The following is a 22,361-nucleotide window of genomic DNA, read 5'->3' as shown; positions in this document are numbered from 1 at the left end:
TTGTCCCTGATATTTTGAGAGTTATTTTTAGTAAGAACACTGCAAAAATAAGGATGGAAATGATAATAAAGTATTCTTACACACTTTACCTGGATTTGAGGCCAATCTTGTATGTGTTTCTGTTTATTAGCTCACATGTGTGAGGAATTGTTTTAACCTAATGGTGTGAAGTAGAAAAAGTGGGGATGCGTGTAGGAGAAATTGAAAACACTGAACAAATATTTAGGAATGATATTCCTTTTTTCTGCCACAGTTACTTTCCAGGCTGCTTGACCTGGACACTCGGTCTAAGCAATAGTCTAAGCATCACTGAGGTGATCCTGGATGCTGTTGGGAACTGACACATTGGCCTCAGAGGAAACTGATCATTCTCTCTTGTAATCTGTCTCATGTGTGCCCTTTTTATTCTTTTTTATTTGAAGAAATTGTAGAATCATGGGTCTGTGTAAATGTTTAATGTGCGGTGATACTGATGTTGTATACAACTTGAGCATTTACTGCAGGACTCTATCCCACGGCATGGAAACAATGTTTTCATCTCTGAATCCTGTTTTTTCACAACAGGAGCACAATCCTCAGGATTAAGAACAGAGCAATCAACCCAAGTTTTAGTTGGAGTATTTTGAATGGGGAGGTCAAATGGGAGAGGGAAGGGACTAATTTGGTTGCACGGAATAGTGAGGTATGAAGACATCTACGTGAGAAGATAATGGTTTGTGTGGCGGCAGTGCTATGTTTCATTTCACTCTTCAGTGCCTGTTTCAAAGGAGAATTAGTGTTAAAATGTGCAGGCTTTGCACTGTTTGCTGTAGTGCAAGGTTGCTTGCACAGAAATAAACTAATGTACCTGCAAACTGGAGATACAGCCACTACAGCTGGAAATCCATGTAAAGGGAAATAACTGCTTAGAGACCGCAGTTAAAGGCGGGGGGGGGGGAGGGCTGCAGCAAAGGAATAACATCTACGGTGCCTGCTTTTTTCTGCAGCTGGGTGATTAACATGAGTTGGAAGCAGTGTCTGCCTGTGCTTAACAACATTCACCCTGGGCAGACCTTCATTCTAACGTGATGTTGCATGCCAAGGTCATGATTTGTATGATAATAGGACTTTTTGAGAAGGTAAAGTCAAAAAGCATCTTTTTGTGAAGTCTGAGCTCCTGATGTCTGTCCAGATGCTGCCCAGGGCACCAGCTCTTCTGCCAGATGACTTAATGTGTCTGGAACTTACCCACTTACTCAATAAAGGAGAAGCCTCTGCAGAGTGGTAAAATCCAGGAAATGCTAATTCATTAAGCAGAGTCCTATTTTTAAATTACAAATAGTTTCAACAACATAAAACAAGATCTCCCAGTGCAAATATAATATGGAAAATAAAGGTGGCTTTGGACACTGGTTTCTCTCTGGAATTAAAGTCCAAGCTGATGCAAATCATCCAAGCTGGCCAGACTGGCACAGCAAACCAATGACTAAAGGTTATAATTTGCTTCCTTAGTTTTGGGGCCAGAACCCTTTCTGTCTGCCAGTTCTGATATCCAAAGGGAGATCTTCCTAATTGTTTGACTCAATGATCCTTCTGTGTCCCTTCCAACTCAGAATAATCTGTGAACTGTGTCCACAAGGATGGTCAAACTGAGCAAACCACCAAACCTCTAGGTCTGACTGATAGGCTTGCTTTGGGTAGGGTACACGGTCTGATCTGCTAGTGACTGTTTTTATTATCCTCACTTTCTGGGAAGTCTTTGGCTGGATTTCATGGCTCTGATTTTAGTTTAATATGGCTTTTGCCAGAACACCTCTGAATTCATTTTTCAGTTTGATAGGATTTTTTGAATGGTGCAAAAGTTCTTATCCCATTCTTGTAATCTCTTATGGCACTCCTGGAAGAAAGAAAAAAATATCGCAATTTTGTCATTATGGTCCCCTCTAATTTACACAGAATCAGACCTGCCATAGATTCTGCTTGCAGAGCACCTACAGCTAAGGTAGCTTAAACCTTCAACTGCCTCAGATGGTGAAAATTCACAAAGGCTGAGGGCCAGTTGGGTGTCCTTGACAGAGCATAATGGGTATGTAATTTTCATTACAGGTGTGTCATTTTCTCTTCCCAGCGTACAGCCTCAAAATGAAGCTTAGGCCAGAGCTTATAATAGCTAAGAGCCTGTGTTTGAAAACTTTGCAGGTGGTTTCTTTTGACCTTTCCCTACTGGACAGGACAATGCAGATCTCTGAAGCATGTGAGGAGCTTGGAACCAGGTTTTGTCATAAGGAGTGGTCAAATAAGGTAGTGATAGAAAAACATCATTCTCCTACCTCCTCACTCACCTTATGGAGGAAGATGAGGTCTCACTCTCTGCTAATTAGCAGTAACACTAACCTTACCAGAATGCTTCTGTGGGAGTTTTGCCATTGCCTTTGAAGCAAACTCTGAAGATATTAGCCTTGTCTCTAATGGCACAGAATGATCAGATTTGCTTTTCCTTGGAATAGGGGGAGAAGGCAACAAGATGTTTTGAAAGGTAGGTAAGCTAAGTTAGCAAGTTAGGCGCCAAGGAAAGGCAGTTATGTGGTGTCACACTGCTTTGTTTGGAAGTCTGTGTGACGAGGGTATTTAGGTTTTGTGAAATCAGTTTAACAGGTTATTGTATTGCTGAAGTAGAATGTATCCTTTCCCTTGCTTGTTGTTAAAGAGTGTGTGCAGAAGCCTGCTGTTTCTGTAGAGTGGAAGGTCATCCTCTGATGTCCTGCCAGGTCTGGGATTTTGCTGCTGTGTTGGCAGCAGAGTTTCTGCCTGGAGGTTGACCAGCTTGAAATGTGTCTCTTTAAATCCCTGGCCACTCTAAGTATATTCAAGATCCTTGACCCTTTCATTAGCAGTGGGGATTGTGGTCCAGGAAAAACAGTATAAAATAGTAGGTTATTTGGCTGATTTCCTTCTGTAGGGTTTTTAAAATTTTTGTGCACCTCAGACCTTTCAACACCCTATATGGAAGTCAGACTGTTTATTGTCTGACAGTGACAGAAGCCATGGAGAAGTCGTGATGCTTATTAGCTGTGTAAAACAAGAAGAAAGTAGCAAGGGGACACCTAATGGCTTAAAATTGCTGCTTCTTCTCCCACAGGACTAACAGCAGGGAATATTTTGTACCTCCAACCCTGCAACATCACAGATGTTGACAGCGGTGTGTAGCCAGGGTGATTGGTCACTTTGCTGTTCCTGTGACAGCTCTTTAAATGAGAACAATCAGAGTAATTTCATGACTACATTTTACATTAGAAGTGCTCTTTGCCAAGCCAGGTCAGAGCTGGGCTACTGTTACCATGACCAATGTGTATGACTTCTCAGGAGAGAGCAGGAACTGGAGGATCTGGAATGGGTCTTGAAGGAGTTTAGCTGTAATGCTTTTCACTGTGCATTGCTTATTTCTTTCTAAGTTTGTGTGAAAGCAAGTTGTGCATGAGCACCTGACTCCCATGTTGTACTATGCTTTATCACTTCCTCTGTCACTGCTGGCTTGGACAAATAGGAAAACTGGTTTGAAACAGAAAACAGTGAACTTCATAAAGCTCTTCTGGCTGTCATTCTGTTACTGTGTGATATGAGGTCCAAGGTCTGAGACACTTTCTTATGAAAAAGAAGAGAGGAAACCTGTGGAAAGTGAGGAGAATTTATTGGAATGTTGGATCATGATGCCTTTGAAGAGAGAGAGATATTTTCTGCTGCAGAAAGCAACATTCTGCAGACCAGAATATTGTGAAATTGTGGTATACAGAACACATGTTAGCTCTAAATATGATGCTGCACAGAGCCCTTTTAATACTTTTATTGCTGTGAATGGGAGAAATGGCAGAACTGGATGGTGAAAGCTTGGGATATCTGCCTTAAATATTGACCTTTTTAATGTCAGCCTGTGGATAAATGATGCAAATCCTTTCTCATCTAACAGTGTATGTGAATGGTACTGTCTAAATTTCTTCTTCATGCTTCCAGCAGCCCTTGAATTCATAGTGCAGTGCAACCCCAGGGGGAGGAAGGGTACATCTGAGTTTCTGGATTGATATTCACTATGATAGATAATACAGGTGTGATTTGCTGATTTACTGGCAGGAGCTTAGAGTGGGGACTGCTGCTTCATATCTGCTTCTTCTGTCAAGAATCAGTGGACTCTTGTTTTGGTTCAGAAGGGTTCTTAAAATACTATAGGCACAAGCCAAATGCAACCAGATTGCCATCTGGAACATGCCAGCAGGAGGGCACTGCCTACTTCGTGTCCCTTACCAGCAACTTTGATTCGGCTGGGTGTATCACAAAACACAGTCCAGGGGGAGTCCCGTTGCTCTTGAAGGCAGACAGAGATCCAAACCCTCATGAAGATAATGGGATTTAAGTCACCGTGTGACTTAAGCTCTGAAAGAGCAGCTCCTGTGCTAAGCTTACATTAGGGAAGATGTGAGGGTGTGTGAATGCCAGATAAGCCTGAATGAAAAGCACACTAGTATTTAACATCTTAGCAGTGACCTTCTGTGTATTCTACTGCTGCATATGCCTCACTTTAGTAGCTTATGAAGTGAGGATTAAGTCCTTAATTTTTCCTGCAGAAGTTAGCAAGATTGAGTGCAGTCAAAGGCAATACAGATCTGTCCAGGATGGAACTCACTGTGAAATAAACACAGAAGTTTCTGTTTTCTCCTTCTCCAAGTCACTCTCTTGTTTCTCACATTTCTCAGTTCTCTGCTGAGCCTTTGTGCTGCTCTGGAACCTCAGGCATCAACTAGGCTGTGCTCCAGTGCTTATGTTAATGTATGAAGTTCTGGAGCAGGACAGAAACTGTAATGCAAAACCGCAAGTAGTGTGATCCTTGAAACCTTTAACACGTGAGGTCTTTGATTTTGCAGTCAGGTGCATCCAAATTATAAAGACTGGAGAATCTGGCAAGAGAGATGGGATCTCAAGCCCACTGTAACATGGGATAAGTGTTGGATGGGGGCCACTTACTTTCATTCTCAGATTTTCATTCCACCTGTGTTGTGTGTAATTCTGGGCCCCACAAATTGAACATGTTTTTAAGGGTGTTAAATGCATCCAGAGGAGGGCAACAAAGCTCGTGAAAGGGCTGGAAGGAATGTCTTCTGAGGAGAGGCTAAGGACCTGTTTTTACTGTTTTGGAGAGAAGGAGGCAGAGGGGTCACCTCATTGCTCTCTACAGCTTTTTGAAGATGTAAAATGGAGAAGATCTTCCTCAGATCCAGTGACAGGAGGTAGGAACCTGAGGTAGGAACCTGAGGTAGGTGGCATATTGGTTGCACACATTTTTCACAAGGAATGGTATTAAAAGCATTATTTTTCCTGATGTGTACCAGTGGCAAAGAGATTTTTTTCAAGAAAGTTGATTAAGTTGAAAGATGTCTTCCAAGGAAGCAAATGGTTGTTGTTGAGATGATACCAGTGAAACAACTAGAGTGATAGTCAGCTGATTTATTCCATCTATGATCCAAACCAGGAGATGAAAAACTGACCAGGTCCTTTTTTCCTGTGCCTTTCTTGAGAAAACTTCTGTTTATATTTGCTTGCCTCTGTTTGGCCCGTTGCTGTTAGCATCACACAAAGCTCTCTCTTGTGTCTGCTGGGATCTTAGTTATGTTTGTCTTACTTGCAAGCAGGCACTGTGAGCAGCGTGCTTATAAAAGTATCCTTGGAGGAAATGTGCAACCTTCAGCTGATCGTAGAGGTAGGCCACAAATAAGATCTGTGCTGCAGGGCATCTGCTTGCCAAAAGCCTGCTTGGAGCAGAGCAACATGGATAAGCAGGAAATTTTTTCTCCCAGAGAGGGAGAAATAACAAAATTTCACATATATTAAGTAGTCTGTCTCAGACTGATTCATGGCAGAAAAAAGATTCTTCTCCTTGGGTTTTTCTGTCCACTTCAAAGGAAATTCTGTGTGCTTTTGATTTTAATATCTGTTGCTGGATACCTGAATATTGCTGACTTTTTTTTACCTTTCATAATTGAAGCAAAGTGGTGGTTTCTTGCCAGCTGCATGGTTTAGGTACAAATAGGATTTGTCAGTGCTGAAATTTTAGCCTGCATTGCATAGGAAATGCTATCTGCAGCAGTGGATTTGGAGCTGGGCAGGAACCTAATGGATGATGGATTATAGTTATTGAGATGTTGCTGGTGAAATTAGATGCTCTAAAATATAAGCTACTGGTTTGTGTTTTTGTTGGTTCTTAAGGAGAGGGAAGTTCAGGATGTGGTTCAACTGTTAGATTGAACTAAAGTGGAGACCTTCTCACTTGTTCATGTGCTGGCAAAAGCACAGACATTAGAGAAGACTGGTGTATACAAAGGCTGGTGTCCATGGGAGGGCTTTCTTCTCTGACTAGAAGGGTAGGGTTTGAATTCTCAAAGCTATGAAATCAAATCTATGAAGGCTACCTGGGTTTAGAAGTTGTGCTGAGTTAAGTCAAGACTGTATGGTCTGTATTTCTCAGCACTGCAGTAAGTACGGGGCTCCAAAAGCTCTAAGTAAACTCTGCAAATGTCCTCCACTAAAGGAAGACATCCATCCTGCCCTTACAGAATTGGGAATGTCTCTTTCATCCTGGGGCACCCCCAAAGGCAACAGCATAAAAAAACCTGCCCTAGCAACAAGATGGCATCACGGGAAATTTCATGTGGCAGTTGCATGGAGATGAGAAGCCCTCCAGCAGTGTTTGAGGTCTGCCAAGTTGTTGAGGAGGCATGGAAAAGGAATGGCAATAAGCAGGGAAGGCTGGCAGGAAGAAAGGGACAGATCTCTAGTGTGTTGCCATTGGCTTGTCTCATGTCAGAGGGCTACATGCAAAAGGCATGTTCTTCTGTTTGAAGGCCAAGGTCTTTTTTCTGACCTTTATGTGATAATGTTCAGACAAGAGAGGGACTAGACACTGAGGCTGAGACTCAGAGACAAATGCAGGTTCTAGTGTTACCCGGGGTGAGAATTCATAGTTTTTCAGGCCTTTGGAGAGAGGATATGGTTCATGAAGTGGTAACTGGGATGTTAGTCCTTCAAAGCTGCAGCATTTCTATGCCCACTTTCAAAAACTGTGAAGACCCTCAGCAGCATGGTAAGGGCTGCTCCAAATTCTCTGTCCTCTTTCAGTAATGGGGCAGAAAGTACTCAGCCTTAGCCTTAGATGCTCTTCTTTGAGGTGAGACTGCACCTCTGCATGGCCTTTGTATTTGTAACCACATGTTCCATGTGCTGAAATCAAGTGCAACACAGAACCTTAGACATTTGCTAACTTACTGCTTTGGGCACTTTGTGGGTTGCCATCGTACTTTCTCAGTCTGATTGTGAGAGCTTGGATATAGTCAGCTATGTTTTGCTCAGGTTAGTTTTGGGGTCTGGAGTACGTGTCTCAGGATGTAGAACATGCTGAGAAGGCTGAAAGTTTCAACCCATTGCTGAGCAGATGCTCATGTGGTTTGCTAAAGGGTAACAGCTGCAATTACAGACATGGCAAAGGCTACTATTGATCTATCACTGGTACAAATCACAGTGCATATTAGATACAAAATACTTCAAACAAATTTTGTCTCTGCTACAGACAAGTTGATGACCACCCTGTTCAATTTGAGGACTGTTTTTTTTTTCCCCTCTCTCCTGTATTTTTAAATGAGCTGCTTTTGAGTTGGGTGGATGCTGGCACTGCAGAAGTGCATTAATACAAACAACAAATTTAATCCGCTGACTTCGTGCATCTTTTTGCAATTTGAATTTGTCATTATCTACAAGAATGAATCTGCTTAGTAGCTACTTACATTTTTGCATCACGATTTGAGTCTCGTGGCTTATTTGCAGTGATACTGACCTTGAAGGAATGTCAAACATGTAACAACATAAACACAAATTTGGGATTCAAATGGCTGTGAATTACCTTCTGTGGAAAATAAGGGAAGAAACAACAATAAAAAATCCTGTGGGGAATGGTGGAGCTGTTTTGATAACTTCAGTCTCTTGAGAGAATTAGAGCAATGAAGGGGCAGGCAGACAAAAATTAAAGGAAAAAGTACGGGAAAGAAATGTATGTGAATGCCTAGGTTGACAAATAGTTGAGGTGCCATGTCTCTGTGTCCCTGGATCTATCTAATTTTGATGGTTTTGCTGGCTAGCTCAGGCAAATTTGATCAGCAGGAAAGAAGTTTGAACCTTCTATTGAAGGTTACTGAGTGTAAGATGGCTGTCTCAATTGCTGGCCTTGTCTGTGGGGGAACCCTGGGTATGCTTGTGATGTTCACTTGATCTCTATGTTAAATGATGTCTTTCCCAGTCCCCTTGCATAGAAAGCATTACAGGACACCATTATCCCAAGAAAACAGACTCAACTAGACACATAGGCCTCTGAACGCTGCCCTTCCCTTCATGGGAAGCAAACCTCATCCTTCTGTCCTTCTGCTTCTCAGTACCAAACAGAGCTGAATTTCCAGACTTAATGGACCTGAAAATTTGTCCTTGACTTGATATTGGCAATGAATTTTGCTCTTTCTACTTCACTGCCATGGTGTTACTGTGTGTAGTGTGAAACCTTCTGCACGCCCCCTGGTCAGGGACTGTGTGGGACTGCCTGGCCTCTGCTCCAGTGCCTTCCTAAGAGTGTCTGTCTCTTGAAGTCTTTGAAAATGCATATATTAATCAAAACCTTAATTTGCAAGAAGACTTTGGAAAGGTTTACCAAGGCATTGTTGGTTTTTGTTTTTAATGAAAAGCTTTTAAACACCTAAGTTTGTTTTTTTTCCTCAGCAATCAAGAAAAGTGAACGTTTTGCAAACATGAAAGACTACATGAGACTAAGACATCACATCCAAACCAATGTATTTTTAATCTCTGGCAGTTATTTACTTCCTGCTGAAGCTAAGTTAATGTGTGCTACTCTTCCTTGAGTCTGAGTGAAATGTTTTGTTCTTTCTTACAAAAAAAACCAAAAAACCAAAAACAAAAACCAACAAACAAAACCACCACCACCACCACCAATAAAAAAACAACAACAACAAAAACCCCCCAAACAGAACACAAATAAGTAAAAAAATTGAGGAGAAGGAGAAAGTACTCAGAGATTTTGCCTTTATATGTGCATAGTTCCTCCCCTACACAGTCCTAGCTGGGAATGAAAGTGCATGGAAGAATATTTAGAAAAAACCTTGACTTCATTAGAAACAGAGGAGTATTTTTAAATTTTGATTTGTGGTTGGTTTTTTGTTTGTTTATTTTAATTCTGTATACTTAAAAGAAATTTCTTGACAATTGCAACTTTCTCTTCTGTATTTTCCCAAAAATATCAGAAGTTTCTGTTCCATGTCATCTGGGCTGCAAAATGACAGGAATAAATGGTGCATGAAAGGAAATTTATAATTACATGGAGATGTATTAAAATGCTGAGGAAAAAGGTTAAGCAGGGACACCACTACTCTCTAAATACATGGGAGAGGGGAACACTGCAGTGAAGGAAGAGCTACTTAAAGTGAGGGACAATATTGGTAAAAGAATAATGTGAATAAATTGGCCATGAGCATCCTTGAGTCAGTAATTATTGTCGCTTGACTTGTGGGAGAGAGAGGTGCTCTCTCTGGGGAATCCTGCTGCTGCAGCAAGCAGGAAGAAATAGAAACTGAGTCTCGGGTGCATTTGAAATAATTGTACATGCTCAGGGAGGCAGGGCCAGTGAGGAAATAATTATTCGTCCTGAGTACCTCAATAGAGAGTTCATGGCTTTGAGTCTTCACTCGTAAGATTGTCCATCATAACAGAATTTCCCTAAAAAGTGGTTTAATTTTTACACTTAATTTTGCTTTTTTTCCAATATGTGTTAACATCGGATGATGTCCAGAACACAAACCTCACTTAGTGGGAAGCAGCATTGTATTCCTCTGGATGAGTTAGTTACAGAGCTGTGGTAAATTTTCCCTCTTCTGAAAACATTTTAGCCCCTTTGTCTTTGTATGACAGAAGAGGTTTGCCAGCTGTATTATGTCCATGCTCATGGATGATTTGAAATCAGCTTTTGGATTCAGATTGAAAGTGATTTTATTTCAAAACACTTGGTGGATTTACAAAGTAATTTCTAGTATACATGTCTATACTGGATAGCTTTCCAGCTGTGGTGTTTCAGCCCAGGCAGAGGTATCTGAGTTTCATGTAAGAAGCATAGCTTGAAATGCCCTTCATGGTGACTTCTACCTGCAATTTACATGGAAACAGCTGTTTTCAATGCATTTGGTAATTTTTTTGGTTTTATGCTTCAGTTGAGATAAAAGTCATTTAAGAACTAGGTGTTTCTCTGGGATCTCTTCCTGGTTTTGGACAGTTGTCTAAAAATAAGATGTTCCATCTTCTTCAGTACCAATATTTACTATTTTCCTGGTTGTTAGACTCAGATACACTCCACAGTTCATGGGCCTGCTGTCTGCCATCTCAGTATTCTGGGTTCAGGCTCACATTACAATATAACTTAAATCTCTTATCTAGGCTGCGATTTTCAGAGGGTGCCTTGTGCTGGCCCAGCACTCAGAGAAAAACTCCTACAGGACTGAATCTCTTGGACTCAAAAGTCTCTTGTAGCCTTGCAAGGCTCCTTCCCCGTGGCTGATAACTTTTCAGCCAAGTGTCATTAAAACTGCCTGACTGATTCAGGAGTGCCTATGCAAACAAAACCTACAGCAAGGGTACACAGGTGAGTGGTAGACCACCAGATCACTGCCATTGCGAGATATTGGCTTCTGGAAGAGGATGAACGTGCCATCCCATTCTTCTGATTGTGCATCTCATTATATTGCCAATGAACCCTGTGCCAATACGAGATCTCACTGCAGTTCACATCTCTCTGAAGACCATGTCGAGGTGTTTTAACACCTTTTTTGGTCATGTGGCCTGAGATCCCCTGTTGAGGACACAATGACTTGCCTCATGGCTGAGTTGCTTGATAGGGACTTCTGGATTTGTGTTTTGAATGTCATCTGATGGAATTTTCAGGTGGTACTCAGCACCTCTGCTCCAAAACAGTTGTATGCGCTCCTGCTGTGCTGGCAGATGCAATAACAGTTGTTTAAAATAGATGGGTAAAATTCATCCTCTTGAGCACTACCACAAACAAGAATGTTCTGTTTCCACACAGAAAAGTGAAGTCAAAGTGGAAACTTTTGACTTCACATAGTGAATCCTCTCCCTGGGTTAAATGTAGAGTGTGTCAGTTTCAATGCTGTTTTTATTTCGGTTGACTACTGTGAACTGGCTGTCCTGAGTTAAGAAGACTCATTAATTTTTTCTCTCTGTTACAGGCATCCTGTCTTATAGTTGGTTCTTATGCAGTTATTTGTCTATTTTTTATTTAGAGATCACTTCAGTGTACATTTTGCATTGTACTGTACAAGGTCCTTCTATACTAGGTCTTTTTTATGTGCTCAAAAAATTAGTTCTAACTAAAAGACAGTAGAACTAATCCAGCCCAACAGGGATGATCTCTGGGTGACCAGAGCAATCAGCCCTTGATTCTGCACAACAAGGTCCTGGGCACTCACAGGCACTTCTTCGATACAGCATAATATAATTCAGAAATTTCAGCTGTCTTTCTTGACAGAGATCTGTCAATCCACAGCAGCTGAAGACTAGTATTTTTATTAATTTCTTGCAGATGCAAATAAAATAACCAAATGGGTTTTCTTCCTTTCTTAAGGAAGTTCTTAAAAACTCACAAAAATACCCTCAAAATCTCATGGCTTGGAATATTCCTTGTTTTCACACAGTCTGAAATGGATGAGTCAGATCTATCACCTTCATGTACATGGAAGAGGTATTTATGCCATATTATTAGGGATGGTCTGGCTAACCTAGGGATGGTATTAGTTACATAAGATCTCAAACATACCTCAAGTGTAGCATGGATGCTGTGGAGTGGAGCAATTATCTCTTTTGCTGTCTTCAGAACAGAGTGACCTAGATTCTCTCTTCTTTTTTTTTTTTTGCTTTTTCTTTTTTTTTTCCCTCTGTTTTTCCTCACAGGGTGGCCCACTTAGTTGATTAAACTGCAACTCAATTATAACTGGTTATGTTGCAGTTGGGAATAAAGCAGATGTAAAGAGAGTGGCGCTGATAAGGTAATTTATTTTTTGCCTTACTGGTTGGCTGGAAATTATGATTAGGATTAAGTGACAAACATTTGGTTTAGCAGCTTTTGGGTGACAGATATTTCACAGTGGCTTTGCCTGGCAGTATGGAATACAGAAGTGATTCAATGAAAAGGTATGTATTTCATGACAAAGAAAAAAAAAGGTAATAGTCTAGTTTATGAAAGATTTGAAATAAGCTTTAAATCCAAAAGAAGCCCAAAGTCAGCAAATGCAAGGGCAGCACAGTTCATATTGTGTTTGAAGTGAATACATAAAACACATTGACACTTGTGAATTATTTATAACTCTTATGCAGTGCCAATTCTATGATAAATCATTAGAGGAATCAGGAAGGTAAATAAGTCATCCAGGTAGGAGGAGGTGACCAAACTCCCATTCTGGTAACAAAATTACCCTTTAGGTTAATGACAGCCAGATAGCATGTGGCCCATGCTAAAAAAGGTGTCATTAATGAAAACTGACATTGGCTTAGTGTTGTATAAATTTCCTCATCTATCCTCTCCCCTCACTTAAGGCCCAGGGAACAAACCAAAAGCAAATCTGTTCAGTGGAGGACAACTTGGAAAGTAAAATTCCTCTTGCCATGAAGTTTAAAGAGTGAAAAAATCCAAAAGAACTCATAAGCCCTGAAGACATGTAGAATCTATTACATTTCTAGGCAGATATCTCTAGGGAGATATCTGCAGCATGGGTGAAGTTGTGGTTAGAACCCAGCATCAGATTTATGCAGGAACTCCAAGTGCCAGAAGGAGTGCCTACTGTCTCTTTGGGCTAGATGCTGAGCATGATTTGTTGCTATGTTATGGCATCACTGTTGCCACCTACACATTCAAGCATGATGACTTAACCAGGTGAAAAAAAAAACAATGGGAATTCTGCTCTTACTTCTGACAGTGGGGAAAGCTGATTCTGTAAATACATTTCTTGATGGCAGGGGAGGCCAACCCATTCCTCTTCTGAAAATCCCATTACCCAATTTCAGCTGGAGTGTCTTGCTGCTCACTGACCACTTACAGTTTTTGAAAGCTGTCTCAGAGCTGGAAGTCTGCTCTCTGCAGGGTGAGGTGGCTGTTCCCCTTACCTGCCTGGATTCCCATTTGGCTTCAGCAAAACAGGAAATAAGAGTCCATCTATGTCAAAATCTTCCTTTCATGTCTTGGACCATGAGAACTTTCTCAGGGTTCAGAGAAGAGCTGAAGGATAAAGGCTTTTGGAAATCCTCCTTCTTGCATTTGTGCTGAAGTTCCCTGCCAGGAAGGAATGGGCTGGTTAGGAAGCAGTATGCAGATATTCTGGGAAACAGTGTACAAGGCTGATGACTGAGTTTGTTGGTTATGACAAGTGCCAGTTCTGTTCCAGGTACAGCTCACTTAGAGCAAAAGAGAAAGATCACACTGCTCCATCTTCAAATATTTTATAAGACGAAGTGTTGTTCATCTTTGCAGGGATTTTTTTTCTGTCGAGGATTAGTCAGAGATACCACAGAATATAATAGTAATGTAATTTGAAGACCTTGAAGGTTCTAGAAGGTTTTGACTTAAAGATGACGGACATCATGGGGAAGACCACACTTAATTTCAAATGGTCTGAGTCCCAGTTGAAATCTGAAAGTATCTGAGACTCACACATGATTTCTGATTCTTTTCTGGGCCTCTGCTTACTTGTGTTTCTATAGTGACTTTAATGGTTAATTTTCATTCCTCTCAATAGCTGACAGGAGTGATATGGACCTTTGCTAGTCTTTCAGTCTCCTTTTTTTTCCTCATGCCAAGAACCCTTATGTCAGAATGTTATCTCTCTGATTTACTGTTGTGCTAAGATAGCACTACAACCACTTAACGGGAGAGCCTAGGAACTGTCTCTTGAGATGTACCCACAGGATCAGACTATCCTCATCTAAAATGCGAAGCCTAACAGGAGGATCTAATTGGCATCACTTGTCTCAGCTACTTCAGGACAGCTGCAGTGTCCTGAGAAGGCACAGAGGGAATTTGTTAGTTTAATCATGCCCAGGATCAAGAATGCTTTACGTATTCTGTATAAGAAAGATGGGCAGGCCTTAGACCGGAAGGTGCTTTCTTTCCCATTCTCCTCACCACACAAACTCCAATCTAGCTTCTCTCTGAAGGCACTGGGTGATTCATGCCCATGTTGTCACCCTGCACAGAGCCGTAAATCACCCTTGTCTACCTCCATGGCACTGTTGGGCATCCCTTTCTCATGTACTCCTTAGGAGCACACACCCTTTAATGGTGCAGCTGGTAGGTGGTAACAGCATGAATCTACTGACATTTTGCTAATGCTATTTGTTACAGCTAGAGCTTCTGTCTGTGCTTCATAGAAATTTTGGGGATTATTCTTACTAGTGATCTATCAGGACCTTCACAATGATGGAAGGAGGGAAGTGAAACAATAATTCTTGTTTGAGGGCTCAGCTCTCCACTTATCCACCAATAAACCTGTTACCCTTTTTTGGACAGCTGCAACATTTTTCCTGCAGCCTTCTGGATTCTGAAGCTTGCCACTATTTATAGCCAGATGTTTGCTGAGCCCAGCAGTGGGGACAAAGACAGAGAATTGACAGCCGTGAATTTGCACAGATCACCAGTCTGGATTACAGGGATAATATCCACATGGCACTGCCAAAAGAGCTGTTGCGACTGTGTAGGGGTTACTGTGCTGTGATTATATCTCTGACAGTCTCTGAGTAGTTAAATTCAGTTCAGGGCTCAAGCAGAGGGACCTAAGGTTCCCTGTGTTCTGTAAAATGCTCCCTGTTCACGTTTGCTAACCTTTTAATTAGAGAACCAAATAGAGAAAGTCATAAGAGGTAACTGTCTTGAAATGCAAAATGCTCAGTAGAGCTTTATTTTAACAAGGTTCCTATTCCCAGTCTCTTTAACTACAAAGCCCTTTTAAGGGAGTTAGCTCATGAATCAGTCTTCATTGAGATGTGTATTAAAACTGGCAGTAATTGCCCTCTAAAAAATAAGAAACTAGTTGTTTTGGGCAGAATAGGATTTGTTGTTTTTTTTTTTTTTTTCTTCTCATTTATATCTGGTTCCATGCCGTCAAAAACAAAACAAGCAGTCTACCTGGAATAGTGAGAGGAGAGTACTGTCACAGTTTGTCTGCTCCTTGGAGAAGCTGGCCTGACCTTGCAGCCTTGTTGCTTAAGGATAAGAGGGCAAAATGTATGTAATCAGCTACTCAGAAACCTGGCTGACTTTAGCTGACTCTGGTCATGGGTACGTGCCAGTATGGCAAATGAGACAGATTGTCTAGCTACAGATTTTTCCTCTTATTCTCTGTCCTGTAGGATAATTTTTCATAGGTGATATGGGAAAGATCCTGTCTTTTTTTCCAGAATATTCTGGGCCTCTGAAGGATATTGGGGAACAGGAGGTGTGAGCCAAGAGGTTTCTGCTCTCTGCCCGCCATCACCTCAGCCCACTATCAGAAGCAGAACTACTTCTTTAGCTGTTATTCCTGACATGTTGTTGACCTCTGGTCTTGGATGCCAATCAATTGTTAGATGTTTTTCCAACTCTGTCAGTGTGTTGTCAACAGGCCTCTAGGTTATGAGAAGCTCAGTCCGGTTTATACCAGAGGGCAGAATGTTTGCATGAACCCAGCATTACTTTCTTCTGAGATTGTGCCTATGGCAAAAAATGTGTGAGAGGAAACCAGCTGGACTGGCAGCAGTGCTGCTTTCTGGGGCAAGACCTTTAGTGCTCCAGTTCAATGTCATGGCACAAGTATGCTGGACTTCAGCTGCCATGGACTATCTGAAAAAATGTTTCCACTGCTATGTGATCTATGCAGGTAAGCATATGCACAGATACATGGCTGTACTACAAACCAGTTAGCCACAAAATATCAAAGGATGCAGACACTTGGAGACTCATTTTGGTGTAAGGATGTATTTGTAATGAAAAGCTGTTTGTTATCTCAACTTCGGTTTGATAAACTTGTCTGTGTAACATTCCAGCTGAAGATCTTGACCAAGCTCTTTACAGAACTCAAATGGATGCATCAGTTTGAAATTGGAAAGTAACACCTATCATTTTAACTAGAAACTAGTGTTTCTAAATCTAAAAAATGTGTTTTCCCCAAGCAGATCTCTGGGGAACAGTTACACCTTCTTCCTGTAAAGTAAGCATGGGATCCTTCTCTGGCCGAAAAGGTGATAATGAAGTGATTAAAAGGACCCGTGATAGTTTTTTGCTAGAGATGGATGAAATACAGCATTGGCATATATTCTGGCCACTAATAAAAAGAGCAGGGTAGAGGCTATAAGGTCCTTTAAACATTTACAGCACAACACAATGGCTCAGAGGAATGGGAGGATTTTCTGCCTGATATACTCACACTATGTCAGGATGAGGAAGAGCTGTATTTAGTAGCTCTTCTCTTTAAACTCCAATATAAGCTATTTCCTGGCACACTGCATTGATTTTCCTCTCATCATGATCTTGTAATAATTGTAGGGGCAGGGCAAAATGTAATCTTGTGTATTCCATGCCTTAGCTGTGACAGTAATTTAGATATCTGTCCTCATCTTTTCAGCAAAACTGCCAGTGAGTTCCTTGCAGGAAGTGTTCATGTACTTGTGCTTGTTCATGTACTTGAATATTCCTTTTTTAGTAGGCACTGTTGGTTTTGCACTTTGTCTGCTGCATTCCATTATTTGAGAAGGCTTATAATGCTAATTTTGCTCTGTGTGGCAGCCCTTTTTTTCGCTTGCCTTCATCCAGATACAGAACTGTGGAAAGGCCATTGTGCTTGAAAGCTGCTGTTTTTTTCCCTGGTAATGCAAAGTGTTCTGTCTCCTAACAAGCCTTGCATCTGTTGTTTTCTTAAATCACCTTGTTTGCACTTTACAATGGGATAAGTGTCCATGTTGTTATTCAAACCAGTAATTAAAAGGGAGGATAGACCTTGCAGAATATTCTACCAGCAGCACATTCTTCCAACCTGACAGCAAATCAATTGTTCATCAGCTTCCATACTTGACAAAACAATACAAGTGTTTCCCAGAAGCCTTTTCGTTGTACCTTCTACCAACATATTGATGGCTACAGCTACTACTGTTAACTGGGAAATTTTGAGTTTCCCTCAAAGGACCAAAGGTACCAAAGAACCAAACCTTAAAAGATATTTACTGACCTTTAAAGGAACCTATGAGAGGCAATGGCTTCCCTTAAGGAGATAGGAGAGAACATCAGCAATGTTTCTTTACCATACCTGCTGGATGCCCATGTTAGCTGAGATTGCTCCTATCAGGATTGTCTTCCTGGCAGAAGGTCACAACTACAGACCCAATTTACTGTGGCGTGGAATATTTTCAAAAAGAAGAAGAAGATCTGTAGCTGCTTTCAAATCTGCTAAACAGCAGTCAACTTTACTGGTTCATTGCAATGGTTTAGTCTTTTTATTCCTTTGCTTGCTCTTGTGGAAGTTTGTTAGGGCAGTGGAATTGGGAGAGGTACTGTGGAAATAAGGAAGGTTTTGAGTGGTGTGAGGACATATCATGACAACGGAATATGGTGTCTGACAGGTCTTGTGTTATTATCTGCCTGAGAGCTGTCAATATCCTTGAACTGAGACATGCCCTTAATCTTCTAGAATTTAGATAGGAGTGCTGGCAAAGCATCTATGAGTTTTGTGATCGGTGTTACGCTCTAACCAATAAAGCAAGTTATTACTGTGTTAAGTCTTCTAACGCATTGGATTCTTTATAAGTGCAAGAAACAGGTTATTGCTTATTACCAGTGTGCTATTACCTCTCTCCATGTGATTTTCAGTTTGCTTTGTGGCTTGATGGATATTGTTCTTTTCTGGAACAAATGAAAACCTTCCATGAATATGGGAGTCCTCTCAAAGGGGTACTCTGTTCTTATCATAGCAGGAAGCATCTGAGCCTTAATTCAGAGGCAGTTTGCATGGTGATATGTATTTCAGGGATGTTGCTTTGTATTCTGATTGAAAGGAAGACATAACTAGTACAAGCCAGTTTTATGTGCTGTGACTCCCTTGTCAACATCAACGAGAAGCTGGTCTTAAAACAGGGCCAATATAGAGAAAATGAGAGGTGAAGATATGGGGGAAAATAGTTAGATTTCCACTTTCACAAGAAGAGAAGTATGTTTTACACGAGCTGAAAAAAGAGTACAGTGGCATGTGCTGGGAGTAGGTCCCTTGAGTAATTACCTGAAGCTGCTGTGAATAAGATCTGCTGTCCTTCTTTCTGACTGTCCATGACAGTTGCACTTCTCTTGAACGGGAGTAACTGGCATAAACTTAAAAGTGACACATGAATTTTGACTATACCTACCAGTCAAACAACACCTCAAGTTTCCAGCCTGAAGAAGCAGACAATGCTTCTTCATTCTGTTTTCCGTTCTGTAAGGAAAAACATCTAAACCCATCATGGTCTTCAGGTGTGCTAATTTAGGACCATGTCTGAGATTTCTTCTAGCAGCACTGACATTTTTTTTTTTTTTATGTCAGTTATTAGGAGGAGGTGTGATTTCCCAGTGATCGTGGCCAGTGTAGTGGCCCCTTGTGTGTAGGTTCCCTGAGTGGTGGTGGGAAGAGTTCTTTCTGCAATGGAAAACAGTGTATTGAGTTCACAAAAGAAGATAACCTGGTCTGTTCTTCTTAAATTTTATAACTGGAAATTCCTTGGTGGTGTTTGTGAAAGGTAGAAACAGAATGGAAGTGACTCAAAGATTGTCAGACAATCAGATTGTCCCATTTGCAATTGAGGCATGACACTCAACAAAAATGTTTACCTCAAGAGCATTCAAATGTTTCTCTACTAGTGGTTTTCTCTCTTTTTCGTTATGTTTGAAACTGAGACTTTGTTTTAGTATCTAAGCAAAAACTGTGTTCAAAAAAAGTGCATAAAAGTAAGTGCTTAAAAACTATTCTCTATCCCTATATTCCCTATCCCTCCCCATCTCTCGATCTCTCTTTAAGTCACTATCTTTTTACCTTGCCACAGACTTAAAAGGGGTGAAAAACATCATCAGCTTTTAACAGTTGCATTGGTTCTTGCCTTAACAGTATAAGGTTCCATCCAATGTTAAAACATGACTTTCTCTACAGCTGAAAAATTTGGATATTTAACATAGGAAGATGTAGATCAATGGGATTGCTCTGATCCCAGCTAATGATTTGTGGCTTTAATCTTGAAAAGCTATAAATAATGGTCAGTAAACTAAAAAGCATGAGACAAAATTAAGCATATGTGTTGCTTCTTTACTAGGTTGAAGCTCTGTTGTTTTCTGTACATTGTGAGGAAACTAAAACTTGTCAAGCCTTTATACTTGCTCCTTCTTTGTTTTCTTGGCCTAGACTGTGATCTCTGCATGACAGAAAACTGAAAATGTGTGCAGAGTGATCAACAGCTGGCCAGAACATCAGTGACAGCCATGACGTATTGGGACTTGTAAGGAGATCCAGGCTACAGTCATCAGTTGCTAACTCTCTTTATAAGACACTACTTAGGCCTTGTTTCATGCAGCCACTGGCATTTACTCTTGGCAGCAGAAAACTTTATTCACTCCTCATTTTAAGCATTTGGTGTTTGGCCCATTTGAAGAGTGTGAAGTCACATTTTTCAAGCCATGCTTCTAGGTCATGTCCCATCTTTCTTTTGCATCAGTTCTCTGTCTCCAGTATTGCTTCAGATGCAGCTGTGATTCTGGGTTATTTTGCATAGCAGATTTTAAATTGTGATAAGCAGCTGCTAGTTGGAATTGAGGCTTAGAGCTCATTAGCTCACAGAGACACTGACATTTTTATTTGCATTTTGGGGGAGCTTATGATACCCTGTAATTACAATGCCTGAAGGCTGTCCATCCTCCTGGGGCTGAGTAGCCACTATTTTTCTGCTCATTTGATAAGTAGTAGCAAAATGAACCATTTTTTTAGAAAGCGGCTAGATTTCTTACACTGTTGTCAGCCATAGAGGTAGTACCCTTCTAATCCCTCCTGCATGCATTGGAACACCTTTTTGGTATTAACAACAGATCCTGCTTCTTTAGCACTGCCAGACAGTAAGGTATTTTTCTAAAGGGTGGAAAGGTATTTACTGTTTTTCATAGAAGAATGAATTAAAGCTCAAAGGCAAAGTTCAGTCTCTGAGATGTGAACTGGGTGAATTTGCCATCCTGACTAGAGTAACTCTCTTTATTAATAAAATTGTGACAGGTTAAGGTTTGAGAATACCTAATGATATATGACTGTGAAAGTATATTCAAAGTAATATACTAATTCAAAGCCATACCTTAACAAGCTCTAATCCCCCCTGGGGATAATTCAGCAGGCACAGAGTACTTTTCTTACCCAATAGATGGTCCTGTGGGGGCAGAAGACAGGTCCGGCCTATTGACAGATCCCAGAAGTTATGATGGAGTCGTCTCAAAATTTCTGTATTTTTAAATAATTTTTATACTACTTCTTTATGTTTAGGTGGAGCTTGAGTGACTTTAGTCATACACTCAGTGAGTGGGGGTTGTACTTTGGGGTACCTGAGATAACCTTTCATTATCATTGAAACTCGTGGGGACACTCATTCTAGTATCTGTTTTCCTACCCTATTTTGTGATGCTTGCTCTTTCACTGTGCCTTGGTGTCCTGAGGAAGACAGCTTCAATCTGAGTGGGGGCAGGGGGGCTTGAATCATCAGTATTGGGAATACTTCATCAAGTTCTTAGAATCATGGAATGTTTTGTATTTGAAGGGAATGTCGAAGATCATCTATTTTCAATGTCTTTGCCTTCTACCAGATCAGGTTGCTTCAAACCTGCCTTTGAACTCTCCTAATGATGGAACACCTACAACTTCTCTTGGCAACCTGTTGTTATTACATGATTACCAAAACGAAGGATATGCATATGATCACTTTTACCTTTATCCTCATGTATATTCCGTGTGAGAGCTCTTACCTGTACAGCACTGACCAAACTGATCCCAGCAGTGTGGCTAAGCAGCCATAGAAAAGGGTCTCTGCACAGGTGATCTACATCGTGGAGTTAGGGGTCAACCAGGCATCCCTCAGTGAGGGAGATGTCATATAGAGAAGCTCCCACGGAGAAACTCGTCCTGGGCAGCCATTTGTTTTGGTTTGGTTTTAGTGTAGACATGCAGGTAGGATGTGGCTCCCAGCTGTGAATTTGAGAAAAAGCCCAACTCTCATGTGGAAGCCTGCAGTACTGAAGAAGAAAATACATGTGTCAGCAGGCAGCATTCACAGTCTCGTTGGAAAGGATTAAAAATAAGAAAGTGTATGGTATTAAAAAAGATACCAGTATTTTTACTGATAATGAATGATCGGGAAGGCTATCCAAGCAAGAATACACACTTGATCAAACACTGATTGTTATAGCCTGAACCAGTCCAAAGTTTTATTCAACAAAGACACATGTCTGAAAACAGGGTTTTTTTCTGAGGATAAGCTACAATTTTGACTTTCACTGTGCATGTAGGTTATCTGTCCTGCACTTCTCCTGACATGTACCAAAATAGATTGCAGGTCTCTAATCACCAGGGCATATTCTCCATTGATATGACTTCACAGAGATGCAAGCTAGTTCACAAACGTAAGAATTCAGCTTTTCAGATATATCTCTCAAAAGCAGCAGCTTCTGTGTCCCCCTTACACGCACTTACTTATTGGTAATGTGAGCTGACTAATCTATGTGGGAGAAGATTGCTGCAGTATACACATATCTGAAAATGATGAAAGGTTGCAAATGGTTTGAATCTGTACTGTACTCTAGGTTAGAAATGTAAAGACAGAATAAATTACACAGGAATAGAATTTCTGCCTTGCAGTGAGTGGGAGCAATTTTTGGTCTTTGGCATAGAAGGCCTATAGGAAAGCATTTGTTATAAATAGATCCAGGATGAACACAGAGGGGATCCTGATAGGAAGTGAAAAAGTGCTGAGCAAGAAAGATACCACCTTGTGGCACTCAGTGCTGCTCAGTATGCAGTGGGATGGGACTGGCTTGTTGAAAAAAGCCCAGTTCCAATCACACAGGCTGAAATTCTTCACTTCAAAGCCAGTTAGACTAAGCATTGGGCAGACAAATCTTAATACAGATCCCTATGATCCCTGAAATTCCCTCAAGATTTAATTCCTATTCTACTTCCTCATGCTGTAAGTTTAATCTTTCCTTTTAAACA

General features: G+C 40.9%; 1 protein-coding gene across 1 annotated transcript in view; it reads left to right on the top strand.

Annotated features, from left to right (window-relative positions):
- CPLX1 (complexin 1) overlaps positions 1–22,361 on the top strand; it is a 104,140-nt gene that overhangs the window by 1,619 nt on the left and 80,160 nt on the right. The gene's annotated exons all lie outside the window — the stretch shown is intronic.

The sequence above is a fragment of the Prinia subflava genome, chromosome Z (assembly GCF_021018805.1).
Source record: "Prinia subflava isolate CZ2003 ecotype Zambia chromosome Z, Cam_Psub_1.2, whole genome shotgun sequence".
NCBI lineage: Eukaryota > Metazoa > Chordata > Aves > Passeriformes > Cisticolidae > Prinia > Prinia subflava.
Note: the sequence above shows the minus strand (reverse complement) of the source record. Positions and strands in the feature narration are given on the sequence as shown.